This window comes from Hypanus sabinus, chromosome 4 (assembly GCF_030144855.1).
Source record: "Hypanus sabinus isolate sHypSab1 chromosome 4, sHypSab1.hap1, whole genome shotgun sequence".
Taxonomy (NCBI): Eukaryota; Metazoa; Chordata; class Chondrichthyes; order Myliobatiformes; family Dasyatidae; genus Hypanus; species Hypanus sabinus.
Window position 1 is genome coordinate 152901229 of NC_082709.1, and position 22490 is coordinate 152923718.

Here is a 22490-nt window from a genome sequence, read left to right on the forward strand (position 1 = left end):
AATTTGCAGTTTAGCAAAGTGGTGGAAGCTGACTTCAACAGTGCTGTTACTTGGCACTTCTTCAGTAATAACTTGGTCACCAAAACCTGGCTTGGATTTTGCCTGATTGCCGTTTGGCTCCAGATCTCATCACAGCCTTGGTACAGTTTCTAGAAGTGAGATGAGAGTAATATATGACTGATACTTACATCAAAATGTCCATGTAGAATTGAAATGAATGAGCACCACACTTCAGTGGTTGGAGTCATACCTCATACAAAGAATGATAGTTGTGATTCTTGAAAGTCAATCACTGCAATAATTCCTCAAGGCAATGTCCCAGGCCCAACCATCTGCTGTTACTTCATCAATGACAATGGGAATGTTCACTGATAGTTTCTCAATGATCAATTTCATTTGCATTGTTTAGCCACTGAAGCTGCTGGCATGTGGCAAGAACTCAATAATAGTCTAGGACCAGAGGGCACAGCATCAGAATAGAGGGGCGTCCATTTAGAACAGAGATGAAGAGGAATTTCTGAAGCTAGAGGGTAGTGGATCTGTGGAGTTCAACAAATAGCTATGGAGGCCAAGTGATTGAGTGTATTTAAAGTAGCGGTTTATAGGTTCTTGATTAGTTAGTGCATCAAACATTACAGGAAGAAGGAGGGAGAATGTGGTTGAGAGGGATAATATATTAGCTATGATGGAATGGCAGAACAAACTGAATGGTGTAATTCTGCTCATATTTCTTATGGTCTAATGCACAAGTATGGGCTGATGTGACAAGATACAAGTAACATAGGGATTGACCATCTTCAGCAAGAAATTTTCTAACCATACACCCTTGACATTCAATAGCACTACTATAATTGAATTGCCTATTATTAGAATTCTGATTGCTGACTAGATATTCAACTGGACCAGCTATATAAATGATGTAGTGGCAAAAGCAGATCAGATGCTGGTATGCTTTAGTGAGTGACATCCTGAAGTGTTTCCACCATGTACAAAATACACACCAGTAGTAAGGTTGAGTATTCTCTGTTTGTCTGCATGAGTGCACCAACAACTCACAAGAGAACATCCAAGACTCAGCAGTTTGCTTGATTAGCACCCTACTTACCATCCTGAATGTTTTTTTTCAATATTGCTGGCACACATGATTTCAGCTATTGCATTTACAGAATTTACTACAATTACTCAGACCATTCTGATCATACCTCCCAAATCCCTGATCTCTTCTACCAAAGCTAATAAAGGCAGTACTACCAGCTACAAGTTCTACAGTGCCCTGAGTAGGAAATCTATCACCTGTCCTTCATCATTGTTCAGGAAAGTGGTTAACCACCACCTTGTCAAGGGTAAATTGGGATTGTCAGGCCTGCACAGGCAGGTGCCTCCCAGTTTCTAACCAGCTAACAGGAGTCACCTGTCACTCATTTCCAACTCATCGCTTGCAGCCTATTTAAATCCAGCTCTCATCCACTGTACTTGTGCACCCATCAAACCAGCTAGCCTCAGCCAGTTGCTCCTAGCCCTCAGTTACCTTGTTAAGTATTCATTCTCTCTTATGGCCCCTTGAGGCTTTTTATTTTGCAGTTTATTATTAAAGTGATCACTCACTGCTAAATTTAGGTCAAGCCTCCTCTACATGTTCTGACAGGGATGTTAACATTATTAGCCTTGGTGTTTCAGGCAGTCTGATAATGAAGTGAACTTGAAATTGAAGATTTTGGTGGAAATAGAGAGTGCATTTGCTTATGAGATATTGTATACACTTTGTGACAGGTTAGTTCATAAATTCCTGAAATCTTAAAATTGGGATGGAATGAGCAAGAATTAATTTAGAGTATTTATTTCAGAATAATTTCAGTTATTATTATTTATAAATTACTTATTGTTAATATCTGCTGACATTAAATAATGTGGTTGTTTTTTTCCATTTATAGGACTTACTATGTTATGTTTAAATTGGTGCTTACATTATAAATTTTAGAGTGGGCATCTCTACTGAAGATCCAGAGGTAAGAAATGGAACGATCCTAAATGTGTATTAAAGCATAATTAATGAAAAGGCTGCAACTCATTTATTTCAACATGTTACAGTATTTTCAAAATACCTTGCCTGTAGAATGCACTGAAACATAAAAGTTATACACTGCAACATCTTAAACTATGTATTGGATGTCCAGTGATTTTATGCTTTAATTACTATTCTCTTTTTGTGATACATAACTTGCAAACTTTAGGTTTAGTAATACTGTTGTTGCCCAGTATGTTACTATAGGCCCACAATGTTAATTATCCTTTGATAGGGTCTGGTTTAATGCAATTAGAGGTGGACAATAAATCCAGTGACACCTGCACTCTGTGAACAAATTTAAAATGTTCAACCACATGAGAACAACAGTGTGTGAACCATTGGTTAAGGGATAAAGAAGGAAGACATAGGAGCTGGAGTAAGCACTGTGGCCTGTCAAAAATGCCCTGACTTTTATCCAGAATGAATTGAATGTGATCTTGGCTCAATGCCACCTTTCTGATCAACTCCAGAATGCTCATTTCCAAAAAGCCTAAAGATTCTTCTCAACCTTGAGTATGCTGATTAACTCTGTTTCCACAGCATTCTGGAATAGAAGATTTCAAAAGTTCACAAACCTTTGAAAGAAGAAACCTTGCATTATGTTTGCAGTGGGCAACCACTCATTCAGTGCTGTGCTCCATAGTTCTAGATCTCTGCTATAAGTGAAAATGATTTCTCCATATCTATCCTCTTCACTCCCCTCAGGAACATCAATATTTCCATGATAACTCCTTTTATTTTTCTAATCTCTAGATAATGTATAACTAATCTGCTTAACTTAATACAATAATCTGTTCAACTATTAAAACCAATACAGTGAATCTTTTCTGTGCTGTAAACAATATCTTTCCTGAAGTAAGATCTAGATCGTACTCCTGACCAAATGTTTCATAACTCTATTCATAACTGTAGTCTGCTACTTCTTCACTCACTCTTGCTGCTGCACCTGCCTGCATGCTAATGTTTTTTTCTGTACAAGGATACAAAAAATTGGTGCTACATAATAGTTGAATACTGCTTGTGCTCTTTGTATCAGTGGCTAACAATATTTACCCACACTATTCAACATCTGCTGAAATGTATGTGTAACCTTGTACCACCAAGTAGTTTTGCTCTTCTACTATCATTTGTTTGTTATGTGCTGTGTTGTATGACGTGGGTGATCATGGTCTTTCTATGACCTTAATTGTTCTTGGCAAATTTTTCTATAGAAGCGGTTTGCCATTGTCTTCTGGTAGTGTCTTTACAAGACGGGTGACCCCATACATTATCAATACCCTTCAGAGAATGTCTGCTTGGTGTCAGTGGTCACATAACCAGAAATTCTGATATGCACCAGCTGCTTATACGACCATGCACCACCTGCTTCCATGACTGCACGTGACCCTGATTTTGGTGGTGGGGCGGGGGGGGGGGGGGGGGGAAGGAGTGTAAGATAACCAGGTGCTACACCTTGCTTGAGGGAGACCTGCCTCTCACCTCCTTTGGTAGAGATGTATCTCCACCCCACTATCCATATTTATCTGCTATATAAACTGGTAATTTGTTTGATGCTGATTTCCCCCCCTCCCATGAAGTATCAATGCATAATTACTGACATGAAATTTGGCTGCCACTTATTAGTTCATTTCTTGTAAAATCCTTGGAAGTTACTATCATAATTGTTTTTTCAGTATCTGAATGTTTTTCATATTATGTAATTTCTATTTGCTTTTATCTTCTAAATTGTTAATATCTGGTATTTTATATTTGTAAACTTTAACATTTCTGTGACTGCTTACTTAAATCTTCAAATTCTTCAAAGAGAATTAGATTCTTTAATAAAAATATGATTGTTTTGCTTTTTTTACTGAAAGCTATTTAGCATTATTGTTGATGCCATATGGAGGTTAGATGTAGGAAAAAAAAACCTCAAGAAACTAATCCTCCAGTAACAAAGTTGAAAGCTCCTAATAGACAACAGACAGTAGGTGTAGGAGTAGGCCATTTGGCCCTTCTAGCCAGCACCGCCATTCACTGTGATCATGGCTGATCATACACAATCAGTACCCCATTCCTGCCCTCTTCCCATATCCCTTGACCCCGCTATCTATAAGAGCTCTATCTAACTCTCTCTTGAATGCATCCAGAGACTTGGCCTCCACTGCCTCCTGGGGCAGAGCATTCCACATATCCACCACTCTCTGGGTGAAAAAGTTTTTCCGCATCTCTGTTCTAAAATGGCCTACCCCTTATTCTTAAACTGTGGCCTCTAGTTCTGGACTCGCCCATCAGTGGGAACATGCTTCCTCCCTCCAGCATGTCCAATCCCTTAATAATCTTATATGTTTCAATCAGATCCCCTCTCATCCTTCTAAATTCCAGTGTATACAAGCCCAGTCGCTCCAATCTTTCAACATATGACAGTCCCGCCATTCCGGGAATTAACCTTGTGAACCTACGCTGCACTCCCTCAATAGCAAGAATGTCCTTCCTCAAATTTGGAGACCAAAACTGCACACAGTACTCCAGGTGGGGTCTCACCAGGGCCCTGTACAGCTGCAGAAGGACCTCTTTACTCCTATACTCAATTCCTCTTGTTATAAAAGCCAGCATGCCATTAGCTTTCTTCACTGCCTGCTGTACCTGCATGCTTGCTTTCATTGACTGATATACAAGAACACCTAGATCTCGTTGTACTTCCCCTTATCCTAACTTGACTCCATTTAGATAGTAATCTGCCTTCCTGTTCTTGCCACCAAAGTGGATAACCTCACATTTATCCACATTAAACTGCATCTGCCATACATTTGCCCACTCACCCATACATTTGTCCAAGTCACCCTGCATTCTCATAACATTCTCCTGACATTTCACACTGCCACCCAGTTTTGTATCATCAGCAAATTTGCTAATGTTACTTTTAATCCCTTCATCAAAATCATTAATGTATATTGTAAACAGCTGCTGTTCTAGCACCGAACCTTGCAGTACCCCACTGGTCACAGCCTGCCATTCCGAAAGGGGCCCGTTAATCACTACCCTTTGTTTCCTGTCAGCTAGTCAATTTTCAATCCATGTCAGTACTCTGCCCCCAATACCATGTGCCCTAATTTTGTCCACTAATCTCCTATGTGGGACTTTATCAAAAGCTTTCTGGAAGTCCACTGGCTCTCCCTTGTCCATTTTTCATAGATACATCCTCAAAAAAACTCCAGAAGATTAGTCAAGCATGATTTTCCCTTCATAAATATATGTTGACTCAGACTGATCCTTCTACTGCTATCCAAATGTGTTGTAATTTCCGCTTTGATAATTGACTCCAGCATCTTTCGCACCACTGACGCCAGGCTAGCCAGTCTATAATTCCCTGTTTTCTCTCTCCCTCATTTCTTGAAAAATGGGACAACATTAGCCACCCTCCAATCAGCATGAACTGTTCCTGAATCTATAGAACATTGGAAAATGATTACCAATGCATCCACGATTTCTAGAGCCACCTCTTTAAGTACCCTGGGATGCAGACCATCAGGTCCTGGGGACTTATCAGCCTTCAGACTCAACAGTCTATCCAACACCATTTCTTGCCTAATATAAATTTCCTTCAGTTCATCCTTTACCCTAGTTCCTTTGGCCACTATTACATCTGGGAGATTGTTTGTGTCTTCCCTAGTGAAGGCAGATCCAAAGTACCTGTTCAACTCATCTGCCATTTCCTTGTTTCCCCATAATAAATTCACCTGTTTCTGTCTTCAATGGCCCAATTTTGGTCTTAACTATTTTTTTGCTATTCACATACCTAAAGAAGCTTTTACTATCCTCTTTTATATTCTTGGCTAGTTTACCTTCGTACCTCATTTTTTCTTGGCATATTGCCTTCTTTGTTATCTTCTGTTGCTCTTTAAAAGCTTCCCAGTCCTCCGGTTTCCAGCTCATCTTTGCTATGTTATACTTCTTCTCTTTTATTTTTATACTGCCCTTTACTTCCCTCATCAGCCACGGCCGCCCCTTACTCCCCTTAGGATCTTTCTCCCTCTTTGGAATGAACCTATCTTGCACCCTCTGCATTATTCCCAGAAATACCTACCATTTTTGTTCCACTGTCTTCGCTGCTAGAGTATTGTTCCATTTGAACTTTGGCCAGCTCCTCCCTCATAGCTCCATAGTTCCCTTTGTTCAACTGTAATACTGACACATCTGATTTTTCCCTTCTTCTCAAATTGTAGGTTAAAACATATCATATTATGGTCACTACCTCCTAATGGTTCCTTTACCTCGAGGTCCCTGATCAAATCTGGTTCATTGCACAACACTAAATCTAGAATTGCCTTCTCCCTGGTAGGCTCCAGTACAAGCTGTTCTAAGAATCCATCTCGGAGGCACTCCGCAAACTCCCTTTCTTGGGGTCCAGTACCATTCTGATTCTCCCAGTCTACCTGCATGTTGAAATCCCCCATGACAACGCTATCATTACCTTTGCGACATGCCAATTTTAACTCTTCATTCATCTTATACCCTACATCCAGACTGCTGTTTGGGGGCCTGTAGATAACTCCCTTTAGGGTCTTTCTACCCTTAGAATTTCTCAGTTCTATCCATACTGACTCTACATCCCCAGATTCTATGTCCCCCCCCCCTGCAAGGGACTGAATATCATTCATCACCAACAGAGCCACCCCACCCCCTCTGCCAGTCAGTCTGTCCTTTTGATAAGATGTATATCTGTGAATATTCATTTCCCAGGCCCTGTCCGCTTGAAGCCACGTCTCAGTTATTCCCACAACATCATACTTGCCAATTTCCAACTGAGCCTCAAGCTCATCTACTTTATTCCTTATACTTCGTGCATTCATATATAATACTTTTAATTTGTTACTCCCCTCTCCTTTCATATCAATTCCTATTTCACTTGGCCATACTGTATGATCTCTTCTTGAGCTTTCTACTCCATTGATTCTGTTGTCCTTTTTAACTCTTCTTATTTTCACTTTCCCTTTAACTCCATCCTTATATTTCCAGTTTATCCCCTCCCCCCCCCCCCCCACTACTTAGTTTAAACACATCCGTGTTGCAGTGGCAAACCTGTCTGCCAGAATGCTGGTCCCCCGCCTATTAAGGTGCAACCCGTCCCTTTTGTACAATTCATCCCTACCCCAAAACAGATCCCAGTGGTCCAAGAATGTAAACCCTTGCTTCCTGCACCAGTTCCTCAGCCACACATTCAGATCCATTATCTCCCTGTTCCTGCCCTCTCCAGCACGAGAGGGCAGTAAGTTTTTTATAATATAAGTTTTTTTTTAATAAGGAAGTTTTCATCCATGGTGTCTAATGTTTTCTTAATGTAGATACTTGTTTATTTTGCATCACAGATAATGAGCAGGAAATTCAATATCAATGTATAATTTGTTGATTTACGTCAATTGGGGAGAAAAATAACAACTGATCAGGACAAATCAGAAAAATTGTTTTTTACTGATACACTGTGCATTTTGCAGGCCCTTCTTCCTACTTGGTATTTGAAAGAACAAAACCCAGAACATTGTGAAAGGAAAATGCATAGCCTAATATTGCATGCTCTTGACTTCCTCTCATCAATTGCAGTGATTTCTCAATTTTTGACAGGGATATGTTCCTGGAACACACTTCAAGAAATAAGTTTGTAAATCGAAAATAGTGGTAGAAGTATTCCTTTGTGTGGAGAGTCAATCTTATAGTATTCATAATGGCAAAAGATAAATTCAATGACTTTGAAGCAAAAATCTGTTAATCAAGCAATTGTAAATCCATTGATAAAGAGGAAATTTTAAGGCAGTACTTAATAGACAACAATATTTCAAATAAGTTGAGTATAATAAGGAAACATGGGGATATCAGTATTTATTTCAGTATAGCTGTTGCCTTAATTGTTTGTATTTTTATATTTTCTATAGTTTATATTGTATTTTCTTGCATCTATGTAACAATTGATAATTTTTTCTTTGAAATGTATTATGTAATTAAGCTTTTGTTTTTCCATTTACATTATATGGTTGCTGTTTTCTTAAAGAAGAAACCAAAAGATATCTAATTGGTTGTTGCTTGTAAGAAATTGTAATTTAACTTGGTTGTACAAAAGTAATTTCCTTAATACTCTATATGTGGAACTTGAATACAGTAACATCTGTGCTTGCTTTTACCCCAGGTGGTCATTTTGAATCCAAAAGATATTGCAAAACACTACATCAAAACCTGGTTTCTGGCTGACCTAGCTGCAGCTTTTCCTCTGGATTCTATATTGTTTTTTAAGGTAAAAATACTGAGCTGCAATAACACATTAATTTTTTTTTAGGCTACCATCTATATCAGCCTTTCTCAACCTCTTTGCCTTGGAGGAAACCTTGAAACGATTTTCAGTCCTCAGGGAACCCCTACATAAAAATTATTGTATCTACAGCTTACAGTACATTGGCATGATCAGTAATCCAAAAATAATTGTCAATGCTCTTTTGAGGAGAGAATAAATTTTTAGCCAACCTTGAAAAAATAGGTAGTTAAGTTTAGCTTGCCTTTCTTGAAATTATTCTTTCTTTCCCTTTCATAAATTTTTAAAACTTGTAAGGCAAACAAAATAAATTTTTGTTAAATAACTAGCTTAAGCCAAAATGGGGCTTAATTTTTCTAAAGGTAAGATTGGCAGATTTAATTTAAATAAAGGTTGTAAATTGATTTTAATTACTACTATTTACAGTATGAATATTTATTGAAAATGTTGAATAGTAAACTTACTAAAAACTATAATCCAAAGCAATATAAATAAAATACAGCCTAAGACAATGTTATACAAGAATTTGAAAAAAATATTTTCTTACTAAGTGACATGATCCAGCTCAAATGAAGGCCTAGCATGTGAAACCTGTGGTTATTTTTGTCGCCCAAATACTCAATCCAGGGTCGAACTTGAGATAAGCACACACGGACTTCACCTTCAACTGAAATGAGACAACTCTTATCCTTGCTAGTTAAACAAGAAAAAACTTGTTCACACAAATAAGAAGTTGAAAACTGCAGCAAAATGGTCATTGCTTTCCTATGAATGGTAGAAATCCAGAACCCTGTGCACTCACTATTATTGCCTAACTGTTAATAATTGTCATAAATATTAATGTTTGCAACTCTTGGTTGATTGCCATCTTGAAGACTTGATGTATGTAAATTTAGTATGAGATGCTATTAAAGTGGACTAGAGTGCCTAGCTGAGGTCACTTATCTTGGACCTTAAGAGATAGGAGCAGAATTAGACCATTCGGCACATTGAGTATGTTCTGCCATTCAGTCATGGCTGATTTATTCCCCCTAACTTCACTTACCTGCCTTCTCCCTGAAATATTTAATGCTCCTGATGAGTAAGATTCCCTTACCAATCAAGAATTTATTAACCTCTGCTTTAAATGAACCCACTGACTTGGCCTCCACTTCCATCTGTGGCAATGAATTCCATAGATTCACAATCCTCTGATTTATACTTTTTTTAAAAATCCTCTTCATCTCTGTTCTAAAGGGATGTTTTCTATTCTGAGGCCATGTCTTCAGGTCCTAAACTATCACTCTATTGGAAATGTCCTCTCTGTGTCCACTCTATCTAGGCCTTTCAACATTCAGTAGGTTTCACTGATATTCCCCCCACACCGCATTAGTCATAGAAAAGTGCAGCACAGAAACACTACATTTGGCCCATCTAATCTCTGCTGAGCCATTTAAACTGCCTAGTCCCATCAAACTGCACAAAGACCACAGCCCTCCATACCCCTGCCATCCATGTGACAATCCAAACTTCTCTTAAACGTTGAAATCGAGCTCGTATGCACTGCTTGTGCTGACAGCTTGTTCCACCCTCTCATGACTCTCTGAGTGAAGAAGTTTCCTCTCGTGTTCCCCTTAAACTTTTCACTTTTCACCCTTATCCCACGACCTCTAGCTGTAGTCCCACCCAACTGCATTGGAAAAAGCCTGCTTGCATTTACCCTATCTATGCCCCTCATAACTTTGTATACCTCTATCAAATCTCCTCTGAATCTTCTACATTCTAAGGAATAATGTCCTAACATAATCAATCTTTCCTTATAACACAGGTTCTCCAGTTCCAGCAACATCCTTGTAAATTTTCTCTGTACTCTTTCCACCTTTATATCTTTCCTGTAGGTAAGTGACCAAAACTGCACACTATTCTCCAAATTAGGCCTCTTCAACATAACACCCCATCTCCTGTACTCGATACTTTGATTTATGAAGGCAAATGTGCCTCAAGCTTTCTTTAAGACCCTATCTGTCTGTGCATTATGAATTATGGACCTATATTCCCAGACCCCTTTGTTATACAGCATTCTTCAGTGCTCCGCCTTTCACTGTGTATGACTTGCCTTGGTTGCTCCTACCAAAGTGCAATGCCTCTCACTCGTCTGCATTAAATTTCATCTGCCATTTTTCCAGCTGATGTAGATCCCACTGCAAGTTCTGATAGTCTTCCTCACTGTCCACTACACCACCAATCTTGGTGTCATCCACAAATCTGCAGATCCAGTTAACCACATTAACATCCAGATCATTGATATAGATGACAAACAATACTGATCCTCGAGGCGCACCGGTAGTCAGAGGCCTCCAGCCAGAGGTCAATACCAGTCTGGCTTCTTCCACAAAGCCAATGTCTAATCCAATTAACTACCTCATCTTCAATGCTAAGCAACTGAAGCTTCTTGACCAACTTCCTATGCAGGACCTTGTCAAATGCTATGCTAAAGTCCATGTAGACAACATTCACTGCCTTGCCTTCATCCTATTTCCTGGTAACTTACTTGAAAACCTCTATATGATTGGTTAGACATGGCCTACCATGCACAAAGCCATGCGGACTAGCCTTAATCAGTCCATGGCTATCCAACTACTCATATATCCTTTTCCTTAGAATATCTTCCAATAACTTTCACATAACTGATGTCTGCTCACTGGCCTGTAACTTCCTGGTTTATTTTTAGAGCCTTTCTTAAACAGCGAAACATCATTAGCTATCCTCGCATCCACCAGTACCTCACCTGTTGCTAAGGATGATTAAAATATCTCTGCTAGGGCCCCTGCAATTTCTGCACTTGTCTCCCACAGGATCGGATGGAACACCTTGTCAGGCCCTGGGAATTTATCCATCTTAATTTACCTCAAGACAGCAAACACCACCTCCTCTGTAATCTGTATACAGTCCATGACCTCACTGCTACTTTGGTTACTTCTATAGATTCTATGTCTGTCTTCCAAATACAGATGCAAAAAAAATCCATTTCAAATCTACCCCATTTTTTTGGTGCCACATTTAATTACCCTTCTGATCTTCCAGAGGACCAATGTTGCTCCTTGCTATCCTTTTGCTCTTAATATATCTGCAGAATCTTCTCATTTACCTGGTCTACTAGGGCAACCTCATGCCTTTTCTTAGCCCTCCTGATTTATTTCTTAAGTGTTCTCTAGCATTTTCTTATACTCCATAAGCACCTAATTTGTTCCTACCTCCTATTCACCTCCTTTCTTTTTCTTAGCTAGTGCCCCAATATCTTTTGAAACCCAAGGTTCCCCAAACCTGTTATCTTTTCCTTTTATTCTGACAGACATGCAAGCTTTGTACTCTCAAAGTTTCACTTTTTAAGACCTCCCACTTACCAAGTAAACCTTTGCCAAAATCCAGCCTGTCCCATTCCACACTTGACAGATCATTTATGATACCATCAAAATTTCCCCAATTTACAATCTCAACCCAGGGACAAGACCCATCTTTTCTCTTGTTTACTTTGAACCTAATGACATTATAATCACTAGATGCAAAGTGTTCCCCTCCACAAACTTGTCACCTGCCCTCTCCTCCTAGTAGGAGATCAAGTATTGCACAGTCTCTCGCTGGGACCTCTATGTACTGACTAAGGAGACTTTCCTGAACACATTTGACAACTCTATCTCATCTAGTTCTTTTTGTGTGGGAGTTCCAATCAATATGTGGAAAGTTTAAAATCATCTGCTATAACAACCTGCAATCTCTCTGCAAATTTGTTCCTGAAAATCCCACAAACTGTTGGGTGGTTTATAATATCGCCCCATTAACATGGTCATACCTTTCTTACTGCTCTGTTTCACCCATAAAGCCTCACTAGTCAGTTTCTGCTGTCTGTTCTGGCTGAGCAGTGCCATGACATTTTCCCTGACTGGTAATGCCACCCCTCCCCCTTTAGTGCCATAGACCAAGACCTTTGGCTGCTCAGCCTCCCACTTAAGAATACTGAGGGCTTGATGTTCCAGATCCTGACACCTGGGAGGCAATATACCATCTAGGAATCTCATTCAAATTGTGTGTTTAAATTAAATGCAGAAATTAGAATACAGTACTACCAATACTACCACAGTACTGTACTATAAAACTGTGTATTAGTTCATTTTCATTTTAACATTCAAGATAATTGTTGATGCTTTAAAATTCTTAGTACTTTCTGTCTTGTGAATTTTTAAAAAATTTTCACTCCTGGCCATATCTGGCATCTCTTAGCCTAAATGGTTAAAACTGAGTTGACTAAAACCGTTCTGAATGGTCTTACTGCTTATTTCTCACTGTTATTGATGAAAATTGTTGCTTCTTGAACACAAATACATGCAATTGATGCTATTTAAAAACTGTTCAATTGAAGCACAGTGTGATGTCTAATGGCCAAGCAAATGCATGCTCCTGATGGAAGTTAGAAACTGTTTGGCAGCAGTCTCCTACTGCAATTAAGTGGCATAGTCTCCCAAGTAAATGAAGGGATTCCCGGCTATTTTCTTGATTGCTTCTTATTCTTTAAGAGTTGTTCCAAAGAAGTGGTAGCTCTGATTAACCAGAATCCACTGTATTTAAAAAAACCACAACAAAAATGAATTGTATCCTGTGGGTATTGCTGTAAATTGCAACAAAGTTTATAAAAATTTGCAAAGTAGCATGAAAAGCTCTTCTCCTCCTTTGTGTATATCTCTACATTCTGCAAAGAACTTCTGGTGTAGCACCCACTGAGCACACACATTTTATTTATAGAGAGCATGGCCAGGATGTTGGGAGTCCTTGATGATGAATAGTGCTTTCTTGTGACAATGCTCCTTGTAGGGGAGTGTGTTTCCTGGGATGGATTGAGCTGTATCCACTACTTGTAGTCTGAAAGTATTGGGTTTGCTGACTGCGAAGTTCTAAATTCAAGCAAAGACATTAAGCACTAGCACATGTAGATAGCCATGAGCACTCTCACTAAAGGGAGATTACTCTGTAACTACCAAATCTTCAAAGACTAGTTCACTTCCCTATTTATTCCTCATGGTGTGATTAGCTGGCAAAACCCACTATCTGAATACTGGGTCCACTCTCCTTACCAAGAAGAATATACCTCCAGCTAACAAAGGTATTTTAAAACACAGTTCATTTATTTTCAGTGATAGTTGTTTAAATCCAAACAATTTTCTAAAAACATATTTAAAACACAACCGAAAGTTTCCATCTTAACCATTTTCAAAAATATAAGCCATTTCTAAAACACAAATCACACCGGATTTCCAAATCACAGGTACAATTCCTATAAACTAAAAAGACATACCAAAGAAGTGGACGAACAAGTTGTCCATCAAAGAAATTGAAGCCAGGGGAATGGATTCTAGTTCACCTGGTTTCTTCCATGTTTTTTGATGTTCCTTACACCATTTCTAATCATCCTGAACATTCTCTACATTTATATCCTTTCTCCACTTGGGTAACTTCATATATGATATTTTCTCAGATACCCACAAGCAATCCAAAAGCATCTTGGAGAGATAGATCTCAATTAATGCTGTGAAGCTAGCTTCCTTGAGTACATAAAACTTTTCACTTATAAACACATCTCTGATTTGATATGGTAAATTACTGCTTATCTTAAATATGCCTTGTGTTGCATATGACAGTCAGTACTGTGTTTTGCACCTTGGTCCTGGACAAATGCTGATTTTGTTTTGGCTCTTTTCATGGGTATTCATATATTGTATGATAATTAAACTTTAACTCGAACTAAATGCTTGTTTCCCTCTACTGCAAGCTTTATTAATCAAGCAGCTTAGAGTCAACTTGTCTGTTTGAAACAAGCCAAATTAAATAATCCATTGTCTTATATTACAACTGGAGCAGCAATAATAAACCAGGTGCAGTGAGCTACATATAATTTCTCACAGACAGCTTCTACAAAGCTGTTCTATAGACAATACTTAATTTTAAATTCAAACTGATTACTGCTTTCCATTTGTAGAACTGAAGACTACCTCCCATTTATGAATGAAACCAACCTGATCAGTACAGTTGCAAGTTTACTTACATCTGTTTAATCTTACAATTTTCAGCTATGTTTAGAAAGTGAGCTTTGCAAAAAAACCAAAAAGTGAATATCTATCTCAGTAGACTTTTCCATTCTTGGCATTGAGTGTTTCTATACTAGGCTGTGATGTAACTGGTCAAGATACTCTTGACCGAGTATAGAAGTTTGTCAAAATTTTTGATGTCATGCCAAATCTGCACAAACTTCTAAGAAAATAAAGGTGCTGTTGTGCCTTTGAATTGGCTCACATGTGCCGGTTCAGGACAGTATCTGCTCAAATTTGGAAAGGGACATGCTTTTTCAGGACAATAACATTGTTGAAATAGAAGACGAGGGCAAAGATGCTCAAAATCAGGCCATAAAGTAGGAAGACAATCTTCTTTGTAGATAGAAGGCCAGATATCTATGCTACTTTTTCAAATATTTCTGCAAATCAATGTGCCATTAAATAAAGGAAGGTAGAAAATACAGAATATTTTCTATCCAATGACAGCAGAGAATGTAGATAGTTCAAACATTGGAACTTAGAATCGGGGTCAGGAGAGGCAGTTAGTGACCATGCAGTTGCTCCCAAATTATTATGCAACATTGCAACAGTGAGATGTTTATGGAGGAGTTAAGATCTACTCTTGCCACATACTGATTTCCTGAAGAACTCCTATTGGGTAAAGTTCCACTGTCTAGATTGTACTAATTTGAACAATTCATAATGAAGTAAAACAGTATTTAAATTTTCCTTATCAGCCACTTCAAATGTGGAAGCTGGAAAATCAGCTTGCATAGTGCAGTAATTTTTAAAAACAGTTTATGTTTGAAGCATCAACTATGCCAACTGGCTGTATTTCTCTTCCTACAGGGGAGCTGTACACTTCACAACACAATACATTGCTGTAAAAATATTAATGAACAGAAGACTCAATGCAATTAGGTCTTGCCCAAACCAGTTTTGAAGGGAAAATGGAGAAGAAGCAATTAAAACCTCAAGGAGAAGTTGTTCAGCTTCAGTTACTGAGTTTGTGTACTATTACCTCCCAGTAGGTGGGAGGTGTGGGGACACAATATTGAAGAATGGTGGAATAAATTGAAGAATAATAGGTCTAGGAATTATCTTGTGAATATCAGGAAGAAATTCCATTAAGTTAACATTGGTCATGTTGATCTAGTAAATGATAACCAGAAGATGGTGAGCAGACTGAGATCAAAATACTTCCGATGCAAGCTTTACTATTGTTCATGAGGTATACACAGATGATGTGTCTCACCTAGGATCAAGCTGAGATGGTATTAAATACAAAATTTAACAGTCCAATATATAGCAAAATCGATGAGTCCTACATAAGTAACAGATACCAGTGATTTAATTCAATTTATAATCATGTTAAATCAGTTTATTTTTTAATATATGTGGGGAATGTTGGGACAAATTACTTTCACTTTCAATCTGTTACCCATTTTAGGAACCTGTTGTGAATCCATCTGCTCTCCAAGTGCAGCAGTGTTTCAGAGAAGATGCCTGCTTAGCCATTTGTGGCCTGTAGACTTAGAGTGAAGAGTGTTGAAATAAAGTATGCACGTTGTTTGAGCACGTGATGTCTTGTATGTATAATTTATATATTTTGGAGTGGATTTCATGAGATTGCAAGAATCCACTTATCACTCATAGATTGCAAGTTTTTTCAGATCCTGTCAGAAGTTGTTCAGTTCTCATGACATATTATACTTTGTTAAGTGTTTTGTTTTTCAGATTACAGATTATCAGATGATCCGTTCTTCCTCTTTCTCTAAATTTTTAAGAATTTTTTATTTTGGTCGAATAATAAATTTGGTACAACTTCTGAATGCTTCCAATTTGATGAGACGTTTCAAAGAATGGGAACTGGTAAGGAAATTTCATGTCAGAGATACTTTTTGATGAGGTATAATATTTCTGGAAGATTTATAATTTATTGTATAATTGTCACAAAGCACTTTTTTTGCTACATGTTAATACTGCATAAGACCATATGACGTATGAGCAGAATTAGGCTATTCAGCTCATTGAGTGCTCTGCCATTCCATCATGACTAATCCCAGATCCCAGTTAACCTCATACACTTGTCTTTTCACCATATCCTTTGTCCTGACCAATCAGGAAACAATCAACTTCCCCCTTAAGTATACGCATGGACTTGGCCTCCACCACAGTCTATGGCAGAGCATTCCGCAGATTTACTACTCTACGGCTAAAAAAAATTCCTCCTTACTTCTGTTCTAAAGGGATGCTCCTCAATTTTGAGGCTCTACCCTCTAGTTCTGGATACCCCCCACCATAGGAAACACCCTCTCCACATCCGCCCCATCTAGTCCTTTCAATATTTGGTAGGTTTAAATTAGATCCTCCTGCATTCTTCTAAATTCCAGTGAGTACAGGCCCAAAACTGCCAAACCCTCCTCATATGTTAACCCCTTCATTCCCAGAATCATCCTCATGAACCTACCCTGGGCTCTCTACAAAGACAACACATCATTTCTGAGATATGGAGCCCAAAACTGACGATACCCAAGTGTGACCTGACTAGTGTCTTATAAAGACTCAGCATTATCTCTTTGGTTTTATATTTTATTCTCCTTGAAATAAATGCCAACATTGCATTTGCCTTCTTTACCACTGAATTATCCTGTAAGTTAATCTGGGAGTCTTACACAAGGATTCCTAAGTCCCTCTGCACCTCTCATGTTTGAACCTTCGCCCCATTTAGATCATTGTCCGCACTAGTGTTCCTTTTATCAAAATGCATTATCATTCATTTCCCAACACTGTATTCCATCTGCCACTTCTTTGCCCATTCTACCAATTTATCTATGTCCACTGCAATTGCATTGCTTCTGCTGCATTAGCTACCCCTCCACCTATCATTGTATCATCCACAAACTTTGTCACAAAGCCATCAATTCCATTATCTAACTCATTGACAAACAATGTGAAAAGCAGCGGTTTGAATACTGACCCCTGAGGAACACCACTAGTCACCGGCAGCCAAGCAGAAAAGGCCCCTTTTATTCCTGTTCACTGTCTCCTGCCTCTCAGCCATTCCACTATCCGTACAAGTATTTTTCCTGTAACGCCATAGGATTTTTTTCTTGTTAAGCAGCCTCATGTGTGGCACCTTATCAAACACCTTCTGAAAATCAAAGTAAATGACATCCACTGCCTCCCCTTTGTCCAAGAGCTCTAACAGATTTGTCAGCAAGATTTCCCTTTGCAGAAACCATGCTGACTTATTTTATCATTAGTCTCCAAGTATCTTGAAACCTCATCCTTAATAGACTCCAAAACTTTCCCAACCACTGAAATTAAGCTAACTGGCCTACAATTTCTTTTGCCTTCTTCCTTTCTTAAAAGAATGGAATGACATTTGCAATCTTCCAGTCCACTGAGACCATGCCAGAATCAAGTGATTCTTGAAAGATCACGACCAATGCATCTGTTATCTCTTCAGCAGCCTCTCTCAGGACTCTGGGATGTAGTCCATCTGATCCAAATGACTTATCCACCTTAAGGTCAAATCAAAATTTGCTTTGTACTTTTTCTTCTGTAATAGCAATGGCACTCACTCCCGCTTGCTGACACTCACGGACCTCTGATACACTGCTAGTATCTTCCACAGTGAAGACAGATGCAAAATACCCATTAAATCCATCTACCATTTCTTTGTCCCCCATTACTACCTCACCACCATCATTTTCCAGTGGACCAATTATCAGCTCTCATCTCCCTTTTACTGCTTATATAACTGAAAAAGAACTTTTGGTATCCTCCTCTATATTATCGGCTAGTTTGCCCTTTTATTTCATCTTTTCCCTTATAGCTTTTTTAGTTCCCTTTTGTTGGGTTTTAAAAGCTTCCCAATTATCCAACTTCTCATTTGCTTTTGCCACCTTATATGCCCTTTCCTTGGCTTTTATGCAGTCCTTAACTTCCCTTGTCAGCCACAGTTGTCTGCCCCTGCCATTTGAGAACAACTTATTCTGTGGGACATAACTATCCTGCACCTTGTGAACTATTCCCAGAAACCTCAGGCATCTCTGCTCTGTCATCATCCCTGCCAGTATCCTCCTCCAGTCCACCCGGGCAAGCTCCTCTCTCATGTCTCTGTAATTCCCTTTATTCTGTTGTGATACTGATACATGTGACTTATGCTTCTTTCTCTCTCAGTTTGCAGTATGAATTCAATCATATTATGATCACTGCCTCCCAAGGGTTCCTTTACATTAAGCTCCCTCATAAGATCTGGTTTATTACACGACACACAATCTAAGATGGCCTTTCCCCAAGCAGGCTCAAGCACAAGCTACTCGAAAAAGCCATCTCGTAGGCATTCAACAAATTCCTTCTCTTGCGATCTGACACCAACGTGCTTTTCCCAATCTCTTTGCAAACTGAAGTCCCCCATTACAATTCCCAGCTCCCTTTGCAATCTCAACCCCACATCTTGGCTAATATTTGGAAGTGTATATATGATTCCCATAATTTTTTTTTACGCTTGCAGTTTCTTAACTCCACCCACAAAGATTCAACATTTGCTGATCCTATGTCACCTCTTTCTAAAGATGTTATTCCATCTCCTACTGACAGAACTGCACCACCACCTATGCCTTCCTGCCTGTCCTTTTGTATATATGTCATGTACTGACTTAGTATTTAGATACTAGTTGGCACCTGCAGTATTGCATGTGGTGAATTAGCTCAGCTATGGTATACCTGGACCAGCAAGTGGCTACAATTATTTGAATGTTGGGTCCAATTTATCAGCTCTCAAAGATAAATTTGAAGCAGAAACTGACTGTTATGTTAACTGTATGTGATACAAGGTCAAGTGGAGAAAGAAGGAGGGTTAAAGAGTGGTTGAATTGTTGAAAAAAATGCATACTTGATACTTATTTTCAGCAAATATTTGAACTTTTTTCTTGTGATTAAACCTTTTGGAAAATTCATGTCTTATTATTTTGTACATTTGCTACCCTTTTGGGACCCCTTTTTTAACTGCGAAGATTTCTCCATTTAGGGAATCTGAGAAGAGAAATAGGAACAGTAGTGTGAGATTCTCATGTTTTTAAACCCACAGTTCTTTCAGAAGTTAGAAAAGAAGCACAAAACTTATGGCTTCATGATAATTTTATTAAGTGTTGATAGAACAACGAGAATTGAAAATGGACAGTGATACAAATTTAATTGAAGAGAGGTAGAATCAGAAGAAAGATTAAAACAAAAGATGGAGCAGCACTCTTTATATTGCATGCTGTGGATAAGGAAAATTCTATTCAAATTTTCAGATAAAATTCAACCAATGAGAAATCCCCTATTCAAGCACCAGAGGAGCCTCCAGAACGTTCCAGATTCATACCAGTGTAACCACTAGGGGTCACACTGACCAACTGCATATACATACTATGCCTACTAAGAAGCATACTAAGCAGTTACATGTACAATTCATTAAAAAAAAATATGCCCCCACAACTAATTTCACATTCTCCTGTCTCTTTTCCTAATTTTAAAATATATTGAAGTAGATTTTTGAGCTAATCTACAAAACATTGTGTATCATGTCAAATCATTTAAAAAGTTCCAAAACCTTTTAACAATTAACCATATAACCATATAACAATCACAGCACAGAAACAGGCCATCTCGGCCCTCCTAGTCCGTGCTGAACTCTTAATCTCACCTAGTCCCACCTACCCGCACTCAGCCCATAACCCTCCACTCCTTTCCTGTCCATATACCTATCCAATTTTACCTTAAATGACACAACTGAACTGGCTTCTACTACTTCTACAGGAAGCTCATTCCACACAGCTATCACTCTCTGAGTAAAGAAATACCCCCTCGTGTTTCCCTTAAACTTCTGCCCCCAACTCTCAAATCATGTCCTCTCGTTTGAATTTACTAAAAATTAAATACCAAAATTTTGAGGCTGAAAGAAGTATTCATCCCCTTTGTAATTACTACACTACCTTTCCTCAGGTTCAATACTGTATATTACCTAACCAATTCACCCAATTTGTTGATGTAGAAAATTGGAGGATCACTTGTTTTCAATGTGTTCATAAGAATAAATACTGCTTCTCTCTGTAAGATCCAACAATATGGTAGATTTTCAACAGACCAAACCAAAATGAAGACAAGAGAACATTCAAGGCAAGCCAAGGAAATGATAACAGAGAAACACAAATCTGGGGAAGGGTACAAGACCACCTCAGAGCTCAGTGCAGTCCATTGTGAAAAAGTGGGGAAAAAGATGAAACCACAGCCACACGACCTAGGTCAGGACTACCCTCTAAACTTAGTTGCCAGAGAAGACTGGCGCTTGTAAGAGAGGCTGCTGTGTTGTATACACTCACTCTGAGTGTGCTGCAAAAGTCAGTGGCTGCAACTGGAGATGAAGTTCATGGTCCCACAGTCTCGAAAGCCTTGCACAGAAGGGGTATTTATGGAAGCGTGGTAAGGAAGAAGTCCTGGCTAAAAGAAAATGTATCCTTTCCCCATACTTAGAAGATACTGTAAAATATGAAAGAAGGTTTTGTGGTTGGATGAGACTGAAGTGGAACACTAAGTGTACTTGTGTAAATTTAATACTGTGCCTCAGCCAGGTAACACCATCCCTACTGTAAAGTATGATAGAGGTAGCATCATGCTATAGGGTTGCTTTTCAGCAGCAGAGACTGGAAATCTGGTCAGGATTGATGGGAAGATGAATGCTGCTAAATACGGAGAGATCCTGGATAAAACCCCACTATCTTCTGCACGAAAGCTTAAACTGGGAATGAAGTTCATCTTTCAGCAGAACAATGACCCAAAACACACTGCCAGAATAACCATGGAGTGGCTTCAAATAAAGAAAATTGATGTCTTTTAGGGGCCCAGTCAGAGTCCTGACCTTAATCTGATCGAACATCTCTGGCAAAACCTTAAGAATACTGTACTGTCCAATGCCACTCCCCAACCAACCTGGCACAGCTTGAGCAATCTTACAAAGAGTAACAGGCAAATACTGCTTCATCACATTGTGGAAAGCTAATATTGACATGTCCAAAAAGACTATAGGCTGGAATAGTTGCAAGAGGTAGTTCAACTAAGTACTAAGCACGTGGGCAGGGGCTGAAAACTTTTGAACTGCTTACATTTCAGTTTTTGAATTTTTAGTTTTTCATGCTTCATAATTTTCTCTGATTTTGGTCTCTGCTGTGCAAAAAGGAGCATGTAATTCACAAATAAAAATTCAGAATTAAGTTGATCAAAATCCTTTGTTGTTTACCAGATGAAGATGACACCAGTGTACAATATGACCAAGGGTGAGAACCTCCATATCAGCCATTCTCAACGGGGGCCACCGACTGAAAACCGTGAGAAGGGGGGTACCAAGTGCTTATGGGGGCCCTGGTAACTGAACTGATGAAATAGCCAAGCAGCAACCTTATAACCGCACAACGTCAGTTCAGTCAGTTTCAAAAAGATTTTTGGATCCAGAGTGATCTGCCAAATAAATTTACAACACTGTGGGGGAAAAAGCCCAAAGAGTTTTTAATTGCCTGTCCTTCAACATACTTGATTGAGAGTGGATTCTGCAAGGTAGTTTCCTTGACAAAATCCAGGAACAGAATTGATATCACAACAAGAGGTGACCTCCAACTGTCGTTGTCTGATTTGGAGCCCGATATCATGAAACTTGCAGAAAAGAACCAGGCTCAAGGATCGCATTAGCTGATGGAATTTTAATTTCAGTTTTTTTTTAAAAGTTTTGTACAGTAAGTCAGAATGTTCAAATTTTCTTAGTGCTCAATAATAAATGATTTTCTGTCTATCTGTTTGTGTTGTATCCCTGTTTGAAAGGGGGGCCCTGGAACCTGAGAAGAGCTCCTAAGGGGGCCGTGGCCAAAAAATGGTTGAGAATCACTGCTCTAGATGATTCACGAAACTACTTCTTTTATATCTTGTATTACTTTCAAATGTGGGTCTGCTACTGTTGGAGCCTGTGCTGTGGTGCGTTTTTGGGCTGATTGAGTGACTTGGCACTTTGCTGTCCTAGAGAGTC

At 38.9% G+C, this 22490-nt stretch overlaps 1 long non-coding RNA gene across 2 annotated transcripts; it reads left to right on the forward strand.

The window, feature by feature from the left end:
- Positions 1-1928: 1928 nt before the first annotated feature.
- Positions 1929-22231, forward strand: LOC132393353 (uncharacterized). 2 transcript variants are annotated; one of them, XR_009511846.1, is made up of 4 exons: positions 1929-2006; positions 8226-8330; positions 15876-16297; positions 20535-22231. It is a non-coding gene; the product is annotated as an uncharacterized LOC132393353 (long non-coding RNA). The 2 variants fall into 2 exon arrangements; XR_009511847.1 differs by having other exon boundaries at positions 16163-16297.
- Positions 22232-22490: the final 259 nt, after the last annotated feature.